Below are 6,000 nucleotides of genomic sequence, written 5' to 3'. Positions count from 1 at the left end.
TCCAGTAGCACCTTAGAGACCAACTAACTTTGTTCTTGGTATAAGCTTTTGTGTGCATGCCAAGAACAAACTTAGTTGGTCTCTAAGGTGCTACTGGACATCCCCCCCCCAAAAAAAATTTTTTTAACTATGTTCTGCTTGCTTCAGCTGTGATACTCTGAGTTGTATCAGCAGCTGTATCAGACACATCCCACCTGCCCTGCCTTTGACAACCCCAAATGCCTACTTAGGGGTGCCATATTCAAAGAGGGTCTTGATGTGTAAAATCCAGTGCACCCCAGCCCATTTTGCATAGTTGAGTTCTGGATTTTACCTGAGATACTGACCACATGAAATGAGGCCAGGGGAAACTTGGCTGCCGCTTTCTTGCCCTGGGTGGTTAACTCTCAGCTTAGTCTGCTTTCTCATATCCTCAAACATTTCTCTGATGAAAACAGGGACGTCCCATTCCATACCTTCCAACATTTCTTCAATGAAAATAGGGACTTCCGAAGGAAAAGCACGGCATTCTTGAATCAAATCAGAAACCAGGATGGCCTCTGGGACTGTCCTTGGAAAACAGGGACACTTGGAGTGTCTGCTTTCTGGAACAAAATGTCCCCATTTGTGCCTAGGCAGAAGGACCAAGATGAGTGTGCTTCCTTAAGAATACTGTGTTTTGTGATAGTGAAGAAGAACGTATAAGAAGAAATGTTTGAGTAAAAAGGAGGAAGCATTCTACATTGTTGCTAACATCTAAAATATATCTGATCCAAACCCTTGAAATATCCTTATAGTAACCATCTGCCTTGATGTTATGCAGGGGTCCTATTCACAAGCATGGCATGCTAGACAGAAGAACAGGAGTTAGTTCAATAATTTTATGAATTAGTTAACTGGGAGTAAACGATGTCAGAATGCCAGCTCCATGTTATATTTTGTCATGTGGATATTTGTGAGCAGATAACATTACCCAAGTGCCTTAGAAATGCCAATGGAAATAATATTATTCACACTGTGTTCACTGTACTTTAATTTCAAATAGTTACAGGCAAGGCTGAATCAGATTAAAAGTAAATAAATAAAAAAGCACCAAAGAGAAACAGCAAGCTGAGTGGAAAATTGGCTGGAAATTGGAAATAAAATTGCAATGGGTAATGGCTTATAGAGGCAAATAGTGGGGTTTCTTGGTTTTCTATCTCTATCAATTACATAGATGAAAGAATAACAAGCCACCTTTCAGAAATTTGCCTGTGATATTAACATGATAAGCAAAGGAAATTGGGTTTCAGATGCCAGTAGTGCCTGATGAAACCAGCAAGGCAAGAGCTCTGACACAGAAACCCTGCAAATAGAATTTTAACACAGATAAGTGGCCTTTGCGTAATGAAAGTTAAATATTAATTGTAACAGTGAACTAAAGAGCAAACAATACAAGCAACAAATACTAAAGGAGTTAATGAACTGTAATAGGCGCTTCTTGCTAACTTTCATTATAAGAGCAACGGGGAAGGTTGAACACTGGCGTACTTGGTTTGACACAAATCATAGATAAATGGCTAGGTGATAATGGAATTCTATACCTAGCTGCTACTAGAGGTTAAGCAACTTTTAAGTAACAAATTTATAGTAAACACTCACAGATGAATGTGCTAGTAATAATTGCTCCCAGATATGAGCTCCTACACATTCTAATGGCTGTACAGAAATCTGCCAGCCTCCTGGCAAATTTGCACGTAGAAACTGTGAATCAGGGAGTCATAATAATTGCCTTTCCTACACTTAAGATTCTACATGGTCACACATTTTTTGTTCAATAAATGTAGCCCTGCTAGAATGTTCAGTGTCTATCCATGATGACAATTGTATAAGGGAGAGTGGGAGGGCTCTTCTAAGCTCCTCCCTTTCCAGCATGTTCCCATCTCCTTTTTGCCATCTGTCCACAAGCTGCAGGGCAAAGTTGTAGAGCAGGAAGCTTCGGACGTAAGTTCCATTGTTTCTTCCTAATTTCTTCCTAGTAAGCATGTTTAAGGATAGCCATGGGTGCCAAATATAGAGGTTAAAGGGCCTTTGACCCCCTTAATATGGATAGCTCAGTTGGTTAAAGTGTGGTGCTGATAACACCAAGGTTGCAGTTTTGATCCCCATATGAGACAGTTGCATATTGCTGCATTGTAGGGGGTTGGACTATATGAACCTCAGGGTCCCTTCCAACTGGACAATTCTATGATTCTGTTATTGCAGCTTCACAATGCAATCCTGTCTATTTATTTATCTGTCTCTACTCATAGATAAGCCCCACGTAGTTCAATGGGAATAAGAGGATGTATAGGGTTGTAGCTTTGGGTTGCAAGGATTTCTGTTTATGCAATGGAACCTCTCCCCCTCCTCTCTCTGTGCATGCCCCATGCCCTCCCCAGCATTATGTGTTCTCACAAATTATTGTGATACCTCTTTGCAACAAACCATCTGGATTCTCATAACACATGTCAAAATGTGCCCCCAGGCTTCTTTAACTGGTTCTTGGAAATCTCCCCAAGCCTTTCCTCACAGTTTCATTGACCTGGACTGTATCCCTGTACTCTGATAAATGTTTCTCTAACCCTGTGCTAAGCCATCTCTTCTACATCATCCCATCCTACTATATTGTCCTTAGTGTCAAAGGAACATAAACTTGCCTGAGAGTGTATCACTATGATACAATGCAATATTTGATAAAATATAGATTGAGGAGGGAAGGACCACATGCATCATCCATGATGCAATTTGACCATGATCCCCCCTCTCCCCCCCCCCCCCACAAAGCAGCATAACGAGCTTCAGCCCTGGTTACAATGAAAAGGTGGGAGACAAATGTGTCTGCAGAGGCAGAGTGGACACATTGAAAACAGTGAGTTTTCCCTACCTAAAGCCAGGAAAACAACTGGTCATAGAATTCCTCCTGTGACTCACACTTGACTACTCAACAGGCAAGCTATTAAATGCACAATACAGGTGGCACATTGCTAACAGGTTTGTTATTTCCCTCACAGCTATTTATTTGTTAAGTGTGGAAACAAAGCATATCGTTTCCCCTACTTCTCTTGTAAATTACTTCTAGATGTGTGCAGTTAGTGCTGATGAGGGGAATATTATGTGCAATAACAGTACAGAATAGAGGTTATAAAGAAACAATGAATCTGGGAAGTTTTGTGTGTATGTGTGTGTGAGAGAGAGAGAGACACACACACAGAGAGACACAGACACATACATATGCACAAAAACAGATGCATCACATCTATGTTTGTTGCTGAGAGACCCATAGCTTCAGTGTTCCCATTGTGCTTTGACACACTGGGGTCAAGCCTGTTGAAATATAGATTTGCGGACCTCATTCAGATACCTGGCCTCTGTCTCTTCAGACAGCATTAACAGGGCTCTAGCGGTGCTCTCAATGCAATATTAATGTAGCAATCCATTCCACTCACAATGGTCCATTTTCATTTTTAATAGGGACAGCTCTGTCATCCCTGCGATACCTATTTTCCTGTCAAGCTATTTATTTTCCTTACCTCCTTGCCTATGGACTTTATTTGTTGTGCACCTATTTTTGGCTCCTTCTTTATGGCCACCCTGGAAGCCATCCCTTTTCGGACTCCTGCTGCTATTCTGCTCTGTATATGGGAGATGGCATTTCATAGCACGGCGTCATAGGCAGAGGTGCATGAGGCAAAAGTAGGAGAGCCCAAAACTTTATAGATACTCTGGTGGCAATGAAAACATTCTTATGACTCTTGAGGTGCCATTTCTCTTGACGAGGGATGGGTAGCTAACTCCATACCATTTCAGTCTCTCTGATGCTCAATCATAGGTCTATTTTGTCCCTTTGTACAGATCTTTTGAAAGTTAGTGCAAGGTTTGCATTTAAGTTCTGCACATTTGGTATGTCCTTTTTAAAACACCTGCTTTTAAAAGCGTGCCCTTTTCAATATGGCCTGGTCCCTGGGTACCTGAAATATACTTTTCAGAACAGAGCTTGCCCCCACCCTCAGCTCCTTCTGGTGGGATGCTTGTCAATGACAGCTGGACCAAAATATTCTCTATTGGCATGATTGTGCATGAGGGAAATATACTTATTTACATTTGAATGGTCTCACTGTGGGCTCAGAGCAACAGGTGGCGCATAATAGAACTTGGTGGGGGAAGAAGATGGATTGGGCCAAGCCTGGTGCCCCAAGTTGGAATCAGTTGGATTCCACACAACAACAAAAAACACAATTTTATTTTTATTTATTAAATTTCTATACTGCCCTTCATTCGAAGATCACCGGCTGGTTTGCAATAAAAAATCTCAAAAAATACATACCGTCAAACAAAATAACCACTCCCCACAGTTTAAAAGGCCATAGATTATTTAATTGTCCAAAGGTAAAATAGTCCCTCCCCCAATTTCTAGTCCCTTATATTGAGGGTTGACTCCTTCCACTAGAAACTTTGAGAAGACTTTCTCATTTGTATTAAAAACTGATACAAGATAACCTTCAGTCCAAAGGGCCTGGAGTTCCATTTATCCTTACTTAACTTTTATTTCTCTGCTTTGATTGTATTGGCTGTTTTGCTCTGATGTCACAGAATCAGGGGTCCACTTCTTTCAACAAATTAATCCTTTATATAAGTATGGCACTGGAGAACCTAATGTAGGCACCAAGTATCACAATACTGCCTACAGCTTATCTGTCAGGATTTTGGAATCTTTGAGTAGGGCTGTTGGTTTATAAGCTTGGATTCTGAATTCTGAAATCGGAACTTTGCAGTAACACAGATCTGCAGTTTATTTAAATTATGGAAGAGGAGCCTGTGTATCCCTCCATATGTTGCTGAATTACAGGTCCCATCATTCCCGTCCCCTGGCTGGTGCTGATAGAAGTTGGAATCCAGAATCATCTGGAGGGCCACAGGTTCCCCCTCCCTGATTTACCCTATGGACGTTTAGATGCAGATTGGTTAAATGGCCTTGGCCTCTAGTCTTTAGCCAATAATGCACATTTCCTATTTACTGAGTAGAATGTAAAATTTATTCTCATGGACTGATCTCTTTTTAAAGTTGCTCCCTTGGGACTTGATTAATTCAGTCTGATGGCAGCCCATTTCATTACAGTACAATTAGCAACATGGGGCAGTCAGTCTAAAATTGGGGATGATGCTTGAGCTTTAACAATTTTCATTTCTCATGCTGACAAGATAAGGGATTAAGAGCTTCTTAATGTGGATAGCTCACTGTCATGAATACCATGCCTAGTTGCATGAAATAATCCTACTTGGCTAAAGAAGCAAGATGTGATATATAATGAGATCTTAATGTAAATTTGAGCAACTGGCATTCATACCGGAACTGAAGATCTGAGGTGCTGGTACATATCTATTGCCTTTTGCCTGGTCATGTACACTACTACACTGTGTACATTAGGCTCAGCTTCTAGAAATCACAGTAGTAGAGAGATACATTTTCTGACATCTCTTACTGCTATCCAGCATTTCTGTAGGACTTTACATTATCCTCCAGATGATTTCACATAGTTATGGTCAATATTATCTCCACACTGTGGGCTTTTTTGCATAACAAGGTGGTGCTTCCAAGTTCATAATTTTATCTCTTCTTGGTCATGGTGAAACAAAGGACTGTGGTACCATTGATTTCTTTTTTCATATATAGCGGCAATGTGCTTTACAACCACATCTTCTAAATTCATCTTCTAAATGGCCCTTGATAATAGGACAGTGTTATTTCAATTAGATAGGGAACTGAGACACAGTCACTTGCTGAACTCTTTGCAATGGATCTAGGACAGAAGTGTGGAGCCTCAAGTCATTGGACCACAGCCATTCTATACATATTACATGGCAGATAACCCCAGTTTGCAACTGAGTGTATACCTGACAGAGAGCTACACTCAATCCTGGCTTTCTGCTAAGTATCCATATCACTCACAGTATGTTTCCCTCATTGACAAATCACATTTTTAGGTGTTTTGGGGGCATAAC

The 6,000-nt window shown here is 40.8% G+C and overlaps 1 long non-coding RNA gene across 2 annotated transcripts in view; it reads left to right on the top strand.

Annotated features, from left to right (window-relative positions):
• Nucleotides 1–1,894: 1,894 nt before the first annotated feature.
• The window catches only part of LOC308479283, a 46,619-nt gene continuing 42,513 nt past the window's right edge, over nucleotides 1,895–6,000 (top strand). The window contains exon 1 of one of the 2 annotated variants that reach the window (XR_013987592.1): nucleotides 1,895–1,962. This is a non-coding gene — a long non-coding RNA (uncharacterized lncRNA). The remainder of the gene's footprint in view (nucleotides 1,963–6,000) is intronic. The other variant, XR_013987593.1, reaches the window with a different exon arrangement.

Source organism: Podarcis pityusensis, assembly GCF_964106645.2.
Source record: "Podarcis pityusensis genome assembly, chromosome: 1".
NCBI lineage: Eukaryota > Metazoa > Chordata > Lepidosauria > Squamata > Lacertidae > Podarcis > Podarcis pityusensis.
The sequence above is the reverse complement of the archived record's forward strand: the minus strand, read 5'-3'. Positions and strand labels throughout refer to the sequence as shown.